Here is a 13,182-nt window from a genome sequence, read left to right on the forward strand (position 1 = left end):
AGATTACAAGTGTAGTATAAAAAATTAAAATTACATTGCAAAATACTACTTTGCGTCTCTGAACAAAAGCAATCAGTATTTATTCCTGGCTTTATTTCTTTATCATTCAATAACTCTTTGTCTACGGATTAATAACATTTGCATGTTGGCTTTCATCAGCACATTAAGAGGCACACCAGTCAACCACCTCAAAGCAACCTCGGTATAAACAGTGCACAGCTCTCCAGCCAAAGCAAAACTTGAGCTGGCACAACCTGACATTGCCACGGCCACCAACTTGGGACTCCAGCTCTGCTGGTGGGAAAGCAAGCTGAGCTATTATTTGGCATAACATGAAAACTGTATTTAAAAGAATGGGGAGATTAACACATATCTCACACACATACAACCACAGTTTACTGTTTATGCAATCATTCTGTTCTGTTATTAATGATCTTTATTCTGCACAGTATTTTCAGATGTACTGCTACAGTTCTGAAACTGGTATTTTTCATCCAGCTTGCTTTCTAAATATACTAGCGTGAATCTGTTTTTCCCAGATGGATGTACTAAAGTAAAGAAGAATGTAAATTTTTTATGGATCTACTATTTTTCTACTAACTTGCTCCATTTATCCCTTTTAAAACTTTGAGAGTGGAATACAAAATCTTGATAAGTGCCTTTACAAGCAGTAACCTGAGTTGATACCATTTTGGATATTGCAGCTACATCTCTACTCTGCTTCCAGTAGAGTTTTTTTAATTATCGTTATTCTGGTTTGGCCAGCTAGAAAAGTATACCTTTATATCCACAGGCAATATGCCCGGTAAAAAGGGAGATACACAGAATTTTCTCTTTTCAATTTTTTTTTTTTAAAGAAATAGAGATGCTAAAACCAGGGTTACTTTGACAACACCATTGTCATCCTTATCAGCCAAGTGACTAAGAAACCAAATTGCTTAGAAATCAGCTCACATCACTTGGAATGGCTTCAAACTGAAAGAGGGCAGGGTTAGATTACATATTAGGAAGACATTCTTCACTGTGAGGGTTGTGAGGCACTGGAACAGGTTGCCCAAAGAAGTTGTGGATACCCCATCCTTGGAAGTGGGACCTACATTTCCTAAATGCATGAAAATAAGATTAATACTTTCTTATGAATAAGGCATTTAGCCATTATAAACCAGAGTGACCCTTTCAGGCGTGACTGTCGGTCTGACCCAGTAATTCCCTACATTAGCACTACTACCAGGCTACCTTAGAGGATAAAACTCCTTTCAGAACAAACTGTCAACTCACTTTTAGGACACTGCAATAAATTATAGGTTCTGACATTGATTTGTAGATCTTTAAGCTGGTCAGTGATTTGCTGCATTCGATGGCTCTGGCTGCAGAGTGCAAAAACAGAACATCTCTCACAACACTGAGTATCTGACTCAACATTTTCCCATAACTGCAATTCTTTTTATGGTGAGGATATGGACTATGATTCATATCATCTCCCACAATCCTTTCTTCATAATACATTGTTTGAACAAGCACAAATTATTTGTAGGTTGTCACTGCCGTATCAACTTCAGTGACAGCGTTGCAATATTCTAAAATAAACAAAAAACAACACACCCATCTATAAACATGGTTATCTATAACACAACATAATACAGTGGGAAATACATTGGTCAGAAATATCATATCATAAGCTGACACATTTGCCCTTGTAACGCTCTTGGTTAGCACCCTAAATTATTTGCTATTTCAGGGCATTTAACAACTCATATTCCTTACTGACATCATCATTTCTCTAAAAGGCATAAAGTTGTGATTGGAAAAGGTGCTTAAGTGAGCAGACTGCTCCAGTAACATGCGTGAGCCCTCAGGAGTTAGAAAAATAAAGTATATATATTTCATGCTTTGACATATTTCACTTCTTGTTAAACTTCTCTTGCTCTTGGACACCACAGAAATTTGGAGAAATGTATGGTCAGATTAAAATATGGAAATTCACAATCAGAACACAATGACAATGCCTGTTTGTGTTTGCAACAAAATCAGCTAGTTCCATACCTTGACATATTAGCCCAGGGAAAGAAAGAATATTATTCAGCCAGATTTGCCTGCAATAACGTTCACTGCCACGTAAGCAATGAGCTCACGGGGATGTGTTCCCTTCCCGTCTTCCAGTAGGATTATCTGAGGTCATGTTAATTGAACAAGCAGAAAGTTCTAAACATCTACAGGGACATGTCGTGATAGGACAAGGGGGAATGGCTTTAAACTGAGAGCAGGCAGGTTTAGATCAGGTATGAGGAAGAAATTCTTTACTGCAAGGGTGGAGAGGCCCTAGCACAGGTTGCCCAGAGAAGTGGATACCCCAGCCTTTAAAGTGTTGAAGGTGAGGCTGGATGGGGCTTTAAGCAACCTGATCTAGTGGAAGGTGTCCCTGCCATGGCAGGGGAGTTAGAACAAGATGATCTTTAAGGTCCCTCCCAACCCAAACCACCCTATGGCTATGACTCTATGATCTACATACACCCACTCCATATGACTGTAACCAAGGGTGACTGGAAACAAACTGACTTTAACTGGTAAGTGGCTACCAAGTGGTCTGGTGGGAGGGGGTTCCCAAAAAAAAAAAAAAGAAACTGAGAGTACATGAAAAAATTTTCCTTTGTGATTCAGTCCTAATCTGTAGGACTGAAGAATTTTTAGGCTAGGTAAAGCACCAGGGATTTTGTTGCATCTTTATAATTTTGTCTAGATTTGTCTTTTTAAGCTTTTGGTGGTTTTAGCTTTTTTTTTTCTTTAGGCTAAAATAAGCATAATTTTAAAAACCAAGAACACAATGACAGCAAAAACAAACCAAGACATTTGAGAAATTTGCTATTTAAAGGACAGTGTTAAAAATCACAATATGAGAGAGCTCAGGTGAGAAACAGAAAAATGACCAATAATTATGGGGGCAGGTAAGAAAACTAAAAACTGGGAGGAAAAGATAATGCTACAAGGATTAGTCATAGGAAGTACTGAGGTGAAGAGCTAAAAATGTACTTAGATACAAAATTTGTGTCTGAAGGTGATATCAAAGCTGTGCTTGCTCCAGATGTCATTTAGCAATTGTCAAGCAAAGAATATAAAATGATGTCATTTTAAATTGTGATAGAGTTCAGGATACTCCATGGTTTAAAGAAGCTTTCATTTGGATACAGATGAAAAAGTCTAAGCTGAAAAAAAAATTCCTACTTCTTTGCCTTCTCCATACTTTACCATACATTTCCATGTAAATATTTTTACAACGTGCTTTAGGAGAGGTGTAAACTGAAAAAAACAAGCAGAGTTAAAACAGTTACAATCTTGGCAACATACAACCCAATTAAGTAAAATAAGTGATGAGTGTAAGGCTAGCAGTTTTTATTTATTAAATAAGAGCACTGCTTGGGAGATACAATGAAAGATGCAATAAGGAAACAACAGCATATTTTTTTAGGGTATTAAATTATTCCACTCGAGCTGATCTTTTGAGACATCTGTATTAGAAATACATAGAGATTAAATAAACACCTGGTTCTGAATTTTATCTCTGTATCCATAAATAAGTACTTGTTTCATGGGGAGCTCTTTTTGTATGGATCCAGGCAGGGCTTTTGCTCACTATGGAACATATACTACAGCAGCTTCTATTATTATTCATTAGGGTATAAAGTAGCTCTTTGTTCTGTTAGTAAATAGGATTCAGATGCCAAGAGACCAGCTCATGGTGAAGTCATAGTGTCTTTGATGCTCAGAAAGCCACATACCAGCAAATTAAAGCCTTCATATAGTCCAAAACTTCAGTAGTGTAAGGCACTAAGTAATACAAGCTCGTAGAGTCTAAAAATTAAACATTTCACAGTTTAACAAGATCACAACAGCTAAAAAATATGGAGAAAGAAGACAAAAAGGCCATTATTTTCTTGTGACCTACTGAACAAGGAGGTTCAGAACTGAAACCACACTGAGAAGTTAGCAGCATCCACTGACTCTCAAGGCCTGAGTTTTCTCTTTTGCCCTGCCCAGTCAGCTCATCTGAACAGCCTCTTCTTACAGGGGCTAGAAAGGAGGGGAAATATCTTTTTCTGTCAGGACTGAAGCTCTTTCTCTGCTTGAACCCAGGGAATCCACATAGACCTACCATTAGGTGTTCCTCTCACTATTACAGAGGGTCCTTTGGAAATCTATGCTCTTCCCAGACACTGACAAAAACTGAATAAGTACCATTTTTTCCAGAGCAAGTATCTAAAAATTTTACATTAGAAAAGCTAAGACTGCAGGGACATGAAAATTTTCTCATAGACTACATTTACTATGAAAATAAATGAAGAAAAATGCTGCAATGCTGTAGCAAGAGCAGATGCTTATTGCACTCATAAAGTAGAAATACATTAGGGAGGTAATAATTATTATTTGCTTTTCTTGACTGCAGGCATAGTTATTCTAAATAACGCAACCATACACCGTCATCATGTATAAGCATTTTGTAACACAGCTAAGTATAACACACAATAACAAAATGGGCAAGGAATACAGAAATACCAACAGTGTGAGAGGAAAAATAGGGAAAAATGGCTTTACCCACAGTGGTTCCATCTTCCCTCAGCAAAGAGTTCTATGGCCAGATCATCTCAACCTCAGTGACTAAGACTGAGCACCAAATCCATCAGCACTATCTACAGCTCTGTGGCACTACCATTAATTTAGGATAAGCTTAATAAGTAAATAAGACTTGACTGCTCTGAAGTGGTGATAATTATTAATAAAATTTACAAACTAAGCACTGGCAAACTGTATTGTTATTAAATGTCACTCTAGTATAGTTCTGTTTGAAGCTTCAAAGTGGCCTGATTTATGAGATTCCAAATATTCTCATTGCTGCAATCTTTCACGCTCTTATTCTCTAACTCGCACATACTTATATTCACTTGCAGCTGAGCAGATAAAAAAACATTGCTGCAAAATAAATTGTGAAAATACTGAAGTTTCAGGCTCAGAAACAAATTTTCATCTCACCAAAGTTTACAAGTTTGCATTTCTAGAATTCAGAAGGAAAATACTCACTTTTTTACCAGCAGTTCTGTCAAATCTCAAAATGTCAGTAAGAGACCTTTTCAGTAAGTTTTGATCTTCTACCTGCAATATAAGTATCAACTGAATCCAAAACAGAATTCAGCAGCATCTCTTGTGCTTTGGGACTCCACACAACAGCAACAGCCACCAAGCATTCCACCAGGGTCCATATCCAGAGGGGTTTTGTTGTAAAGCACACCTATTTCCCATCAAACAATTGTACCTCCCTCCTCAGGCATTTCTCTATCCCACTCCAGGGCACCTCTATCTCCCTTCACACCTCCCTCCAACATGCAGAGTCTAAAGCAGTGGATTCACAGTATCTGTGCTGTTATTCCCCACAGCTATTGCCTTATGGCTTAGCATAAAGTGGAAATTTTACATAACAGTTTACATAATTGTTTCAGAAAAGCATCAATAACATTGTGGGAACAGGGTTTTTTTACCAGGCAGGTCTAAGGAATTTAAAGAGAGGAAAAATATTATTACAGATTAAAGTGTGTTAATTTAATCTCTAAAGGTCAGGTTAAACCTGCAGGATACAGGATTTCTGCTGTCTTACACCAGCTTACTTTGTTTCTGAACTGACAGAGCTTTTAACATGAAGGGAAAGGAGAATGTAAGTGCAACTGTGACAACATAGAGCAGTTTCCTTGGAGAATGAAGTCAGCCCCCAGATGTGTCCTGTGGTACACCACCAGTACAGTCTTGCTGCAAATCTCTGGAAAGAATTAGCAAGTACTGCCCCTTCGCACTCTGACCCTCACACCTCTGCTCAATTCATGAGCACATTCTTCCACAGGCATGTTCCTTTCTACAGAACTCACTCCATTTGCTACAGTGGTGGAAAAGAGAACGAGCAGGCTGACTTATCACTCCTGTCTGGGGCTACACGGTGTGGCTGCTTGTGGCTCAGAGCCAGCGCGCTGCCAAGAGTGCCCTCGGCGTACCTCCAGGACAGCAAGGGAAGAACACAGCAAATAGTAAAGAGTTGAAGGACACACAGTTTCAGAAAGTTTGCTCTATTGTTTATGCTATTTCCTGTGCAGCCTGTAGTTGATCATGACCCTGTTTACCCTTCTGTGCAAATGATATTTTAATGACAAGTTATGAATAGTAAGTGATTAGAAATAGAGAGAATAAATGAATAAAATAAAATAAATTAATGAAAAAATAAAGGGATGAGAGAATTTCAGGGGAGAAAATGCAGAGCTTTGCTTACTGATGCTTTTCTCTTGCTACATTACTTGATTCATTTTTAAATGGCTCCCAAAACACTAAAGAAAAACATGCAAAAAAGCTTTACACTGCAAGTGTGGTGGGATAGTTGAGCAGATATTTATTTCTTGCACCTGCTCCTCTCCAAAAGCTCTCTTGCATATAATATACTCCATCAATGCTGTTTACAGAATGCTGTTGCTTTATTTTGAAAAATCTGCAAATGAATTCTGTTTAATTCTAATGCCAATACAAAGGTCAGCAATTTCTGCATTCCGTATTCCTTTAGAATTAGGTTTCCTATTTGAAGCAGAGAAAAAACTGTTAAAGAGAATGCATGTTTCCTGCTTTTAGAGTTCTCCCCACGCACGGCAGCAGCAATAAAAAAACAAAACCCAAACTCAAACAGGCATAAGGAACTGTTTCCAATTAAATTTGTATCAGAGTGGCATTGAGAAAGAATGTGATAGCAGCGAGAGCCCAAGGATACAGGAGGTCAACTTATACATAATTAATTTGTTAATCTTCCATGGCATTTCACTCAATTGTGTTATTTTCTCAAATATATCCAGAAGTATGACAAGCTGTCTTTCCAAGTGGCTTTATGTGCCTGTGCTCTGCATTCTGTATTTCAATAACAACTAGAAAAGGATGATGACAATTTAACTACTTTTAAACATCTCTCCTAGCATTCTGGAATTGTTTACTTTGCCATATGCTATTTAATAGCACATTTCTGTTCAATCAGAATGTTCAATCACAAGAATCTAAAAATACCAAATGGCCTGGGTTTTTTCTTCACAAAGAAATCACAGGAAACTGACTCTTTAGAAGTAATTAATGGCAATCTCTATGTTTGATGTTACAGGTATTTTCAGTGTTTGGGGTTTAGTTAAGAGGAAAGAACGCAAGCCTTTCGATTCTTTTAACAGGTCTGCATTGTTTGTTTTACTAATTATAAACTAAAATTTGTTCAAGGTGCGCTTTAAAATGTAGAATTAGATAATTCCTTATTACAGTGTTAAAACTGCTTTGTGTGCTGAATACTATAAGGGAATCATCATTTACAATGTGACAGATTTTATGAGGAACAAACCAATAAATCCATGTGCTCTTGGCCTGCTTTGCTATTTTGTGTGACATTTTGCTGCCTTGTGTTTCCCAAACACTCTATGAGAAAATAACAATTATCAAATGATTTTAAAAAACATATATGAAAGAGCAGTTGTATTATAAAGTGGTTTTACTTAGGCTATAAATGGTTAAACACGTACTTAACTGAAACAATACTCCAGCTCAGAAGGCTCTTGGTCTGCAGGTAGTATCAAAAGAAAAATCTCGCTACAAATACGAGGAGCAAAACCTGTGCTTCACTGAATATGAACAATACAACAGGAAGAAACTGATGCTGACCTTGAACATATAAAAATATCTAGTGCTCTGTGTCAGTGCTGACTATTGGGATGATGTTGACCTACATTAACATTTGATTACCTTTTGGCACTGTTTTTAAGCTGAGCCAAGATAATGTTCAGGTATTACTAATTCCTTCATTGTGTCTGTTTAAAATAGAACCATCTAGGTGAAAATCAGACAAAGGAAGAAGAAATGAAATAAACAACAAAATGTACTTAAATTTAGATCGAAGACATATGCTAAATATTCATCACAGAGTATTTATTTATGATAATAGCAGTTTTCTATTATCAGCTGCTGTGATATTTTGTTATGCAAAATGTGAAGTTAAATAAGGGGTTTTTTATTAAAATTCTTACCTGATAGCTATTTTCAATACTCCCTATAGCTAATACTAGATGGTGGAGGTAGTATAAGCAGCATGTAAGCGCAGCAAGTGAAGTGTATGTGAGAGAAAAGAAGCATGGACACGCAAATTTATCACATGCCTTCTTCTCTGAAAAGGGCCAGTCCAAAAGTGTGCTTTCCCATAATCTAGTATTTCTTTATTTTATAAATGGTAACAGGAGAGTACGTGGAAAGATCTGCATTCAGAGTCAGTTCCAGTCCAATTAACAGTAAAACAATATTGTAAAGCAATGTATAGTCCTGACATATGTAAAACCCTACCCTATGTGCTTCAAAAAGGGAAGGAATAAAATTGCTTCATCAAGCAGATAGATTCAAAAGCTTAAGAACTAGCTATTGGCAATCATTCCTGGATTTTCAAATAAAAGGTCAAATCTATATTTAGCCTTTCATCTTCTTCATAATATCTACCTTCTATGAATTCCAACCCTCCTTTAGTAAAACACAAAACTTGAAAGGTCTGGATTAATGTTAGTACCACAACACTCCAATTTTCCAGAAAATGTATAAATTATAACAAGCAGCCATGGAATATTGGTACTAGTTCTCTAGAGAGGCAAAACCAGGGTGCCCCGTTCCTGCTTTCACTAATATCCTTCAGAAGCTTCATTTGCATGGTATTTGCCAACTTCAGAGTCAAAGGTATTTGGGGTTCATCTCTGTATTAGATTAGAAATTTTCCTCATCATCCTACACATCCTACAGTGAAGTATGAGTACATTTAGCAGCTTTTTAATTAATCTATTGCATTTTGGAGATACCTACAAGGCTAATTTAGTATCCACATTGTCTTCATGTAGCACATTACAGTTACAACCTTTGATTTTTACTACAGTACTGGAGTTTTCATAAGCAGCTGAAGAAGATGGAGGCTTTAGTCAGGAATTACTTGGATTGTATCTCAGATGCATTTTCATAAGAATTAAATAGAAGTTCATTAATGAAAAGTAAAACTGTACTTAACATTACCAGAAAAACAATACATTCATTCATATGAGATCTCAGCATTTAATGGTGTATTCCATCAGTGGATGCTCAGGGAGGTATCCAGGGGACAGTTACGTTGCCTAATTTTACATACTTAAATTAGGTACACTGTTTAGCAGGCCAGCTATCCAATACAAAAAGGCTCCCACAGAGGACTATACCAAAAAAATACAAAAAAATCAGACCGGCACAGATTGTTATTCCTTATGCTGATTTCCACAAGTTTGCCTTTAGTACACCTCAACTTCTGGTTACCCACTACAGAGGCTCTAAATATCCATGCAGGTGTCTGTATTCCTTAAAGTGATGTTCCACCATACTGCTCACTGAAGTCCTGGGCAGTTTCCTCTTCCTATCAGTAGGGTTTCTTTCTGATCAATCAGCCACTGTACAGCTGGTCTGCTTGAAGTCTGAGTAGCAACTTATACTGCCTTTAGCATGGGTCATGAACAGAAAGCAGTGCTAGGAGGCCTACTGTGTGAGCTGCTACTAGGGAAACAATTACCAGAACTAATAATGATTGGCCCTTGGGGCATGTATAGCTAAAAATCAACTGTAATGGCAGCTCAGGTATCTTTTATAGCTAGATTGTCTAATCTGCTGCAAGATACTGGATGTCTAAATTTCGATCAAGGGAATGAACTTTGAATATATATGTCAGATGATGTGAATACCTTTTTCTCACCCTTGGCAAAAATAAGAATGTTGTTATTGTGGGAAGATTCTTACAAGAACTCATAAAATAAAAATTTTTCACTACAGAGGGACAAGATCTCTTCTCCGTGGCTTCCTTCTTCTGTCATGAACATCAAGCATTTCAGAGTCATTGTAAGAACCAAGGATACTCTGTAGAAAAGGCAGCTACAGTGTTACTGACACCATTTCCCTCACTCAGTCCCTCTTCATCCTTTCAGAGACACCTCTTAATTCCTTTTTTTAATAGCAGAGGCATTGTTGTGACTGTTGGTGGAATAATTGTTTCAGGAAGAACATTTGAACTTAGAAAGCCATTCTTTCTTTTAAAAAGGAGGCAGCTGGTACACTGTAACTACGCAACTAAGAAAGCATGAACGTTAATTTCAATGATTCCATAATTTTAGGTAACATAAAACATACTGCTTTAAAGCAGACTGTCACTGTAATCTTTTCCTTATCTCAATCTAAAAATATACTACCTGAATCACTTCTGTTTATTCTTTATTTTTGCATTTTCATTGTGTGTATACTTATGAATGCTTGAGATAGAACATTTCCTTGCAGACAAGCAGAAGAACTGCATGGTTTTTTTCATAAAAGTATACTGAAAGCACTTTCAAGCCTCTTAAAATTTTTCCTTAGAGCTGTCTTATGTCTGGACCTCCAATTACAACTGGTCTTGCATTTTGGGGAATAATTTTAATGATAATAAGCTTCTTTAATTTTTCTACCATGTTTCTTCTTTGCTTGGGAACTATTTTTTTCTGCACAAGAAGAGATATGGGGATGAAGGAAGCAACACGACTATATTTAGATAATTGTTTGTATAAGACACTGTTAATGTTTACAGAATTATGACAAGGGGACCTTTTGAATAATGAAGTTACTCAATTAAAAATAATTGAATGTGCTGGATTAGGAGGGTGTTGGGAAAAGACTGAAACAGTTACCTGGCAATTGATCAAGGAGCCTTGTCTCACAGAACAATACTAGCATAAAAATAGCTCATAAATCTGAAAAGCTGATTACTAAAACTGTTGTGGGAGCTTTATTTTTTAGAAGAATATTGAATTAATGAGAAATAATACAAAGGGGGAGTTTAATTATTCTGAATAGAATAATTTTCTACCCTAGCCTCTCAGGATGGGTATGATTATGTAGGTCACATATCTAAAATGACTTTTATGCATATTTCATTAAAAGCCACATCTTTTCATGGAGCATAGGAAGCAATAAGCCCTCTTCAGATAGTACTCTCTCTATAGTGCCTTTAAAGAAAGCTATTTCCTTCGTGGTTATAGAGCTGTTAAAGATGAGCCGTCAATGAATACAAAACCAGGCGTATCTCTTTTCAGGTTATTGTTTTCTTACAACAATAAGTTGTTTTCTTTCCCACTCCCTCCAAACTCTCACATTTTTAATGTATAGGAATTAGAGAATGGCCTGGATTCCTAGTCTGCTTGTACTTCTGGAAGGTTACTATCAAACTGACGATAATACTAGATAAGGATTTTCATGTTCATCCAAACAATAAGATTTTGATTCTGAGCTGATTTGTAAGAATTTTCAACAAAATTTTACAAACGCAAATGAAAATAAAGAATTGATTATGAAACTATCGATCAAATATACTGATTTCTTTTTTTTAGTTGGCACCCACTTTTGCTTTTTCAGACAGGAAACATTTTTACATTCCATTTTAGTGGTTTTCTGCTTCAATTTTTAACTGGCTTACAGACTTTTTTTCAATATAATAAAAAATTCCTCACTAGATTTACATGTGTCAATGTTTTCAGTGAAACATGTGCGGTCTTTTAATCACTGCTGTCACCTTTTCTTAGCTTCAAGACTGAGATTTAGTGTATTCCACAAACTTAGAAGAAATAGTGGAAGTCTTTTGGTCCATTAAGCATCAGAAAGACTAATTACAATTTAAATGATCGGTTTTTGCCTAATCTTATAAAGCTAACATGCATAGCGCAGGATCAGAAGCTTGATAAGGTACTGCCATACACAATACTAAAACCTGGGTCTCTCAGCTCAGTGACTGAATGTGTATAAAGTTCTAGTTTATCCAACACATTCTACTGCTGAACTGAGCTGTACTTCAGTGCATGTCTTCTGAACTGAAGGTTTATGCATTGACTTACACGCTACCACGTCCACTTAGAGCCCTAAGTAATTGCTTGTAATACTGCAGTTTAGGGGAAATAAATTCCCAGGTACTCCTGCACTCCTGCCTTCATATACATTCATGTCTGGATATAAAGAACAATAAAGATAAAACTGTGTTCTTGTTAAATTATGAAGCCACAGTTTGGTATATATCTTGGCTATGGTACTTCTGTGTCTGAAATGTTCAATGGAGCTTCAGAAGTATTCTTCCAAACTTCAAATAATATCAAAATTAATTCCATGGGGTTTTTTTCACAGCTGACTTATTTCAGTCCTCAATGAGCACTACTTTAAACAAAGGGTAGTTGAAGTTAAATTGTTAACCAGACATGAGGGAAGACAGCATGCAAGAGAGATCATTTAGCTAAGCCAAAACATTATTAATTCAGCACTGCCTCATTTAGCACCAATCATGGTCTGGTCTCCATTGTTTCCCTTGGTGAGAGAATTGTCATCAGTCCCTTTACCTGCTGCTGACACTACACAGCCTTCCCTTGAAACTTTGTACCCAAGTCCTGTACTTAGCATCTTTTTAATGCCAGTGTGCTCTGGGGGCTTATTAAGGTTCCAATTCCCTTCTGACCAAACTGTGTCAGCCATCTGCTTGTTATCTGATGAACTGTGGCATTCTAAACTACCTTCTCAACAGACAGGATAGTGCTTTGGTTGGTGTGAAGTTGCCAACCTGCACTAACCTGGAGATGAGGGGAAAGGCTTCCCATTCCCCAGTGAGACTAAAACACTTGAAGCTGTCAAAAAACCCAGACACACACTACAGCAAAAGGAGGAAGGTGGAAGCTGTACACTTACTGTGGGATAGAGCTCAAGCTAGGGTGTATACACAGGTTTTGTACACACTCCATCTTGTGTGCAGAAACTTAACTGTATATATCATCAATGTTATTCTGATTCTCCACACTACAAAATCCTGTCAACTCAGAGAAAACAGACTGAGAAAATGTTCCTTACCTACTCCTTACATCAATGTCCTTTATAGTCTTCTTCCTACACCTACATGCTAAAATCTTCAGCTATTTGAAACTGTAAGAGCTTCTCAGTTCCTCCTAAGGTTCCCAAGGAAGAGGTGATATCTTCCAAAGGAAGATATCCTCCCAGATATCTTTCCTTCCTCCCAGAAGAATACACAGGGCAAGGATAGACACGATCTACACTTGGGTCTAATACAACCAAATAACACTGGAT

General features: G+C 37.0%; 1 long non-coding RNA gene across 1 annotated transcript in view; it reads right to left on the bottom strand.

Annotated features, from left to right (window-relative positions):
• LOC113998264 overlaps window positions 1-1,570 on the bottom strand; it is a 125,645-nt gene extending 124,075 nt beyond the window's left edge. The window contains exon 1 of the long non-coding RNA XR_005562397.1: window positions 1,279-1,570. This is a non-coding gene — a long non-coding RNA (uncharacterized LOC113998264). The remainder of the gene's footprint in view (window positions 1-1,278) is intronic.
• Window positions 1,571-13,182: the final 11,612 nt, after the last annotated feature.

Source organism: Pipra filicauda, unplaced genomic scaffold (assembly GCF_003945595.2).
Source record: "Pipra filicauda isolate LSUMZ 115617 unplaced genomic scaffold, ASM394559v2 scaffold135_size2527700_pilon, whole genome shotgun sequence".
Lineage (NCBI taxonomy): Eukaryota > Metazoa > Chordata > Aves > Passeriformes > Pipridae > Pipra > Pipra filicauda.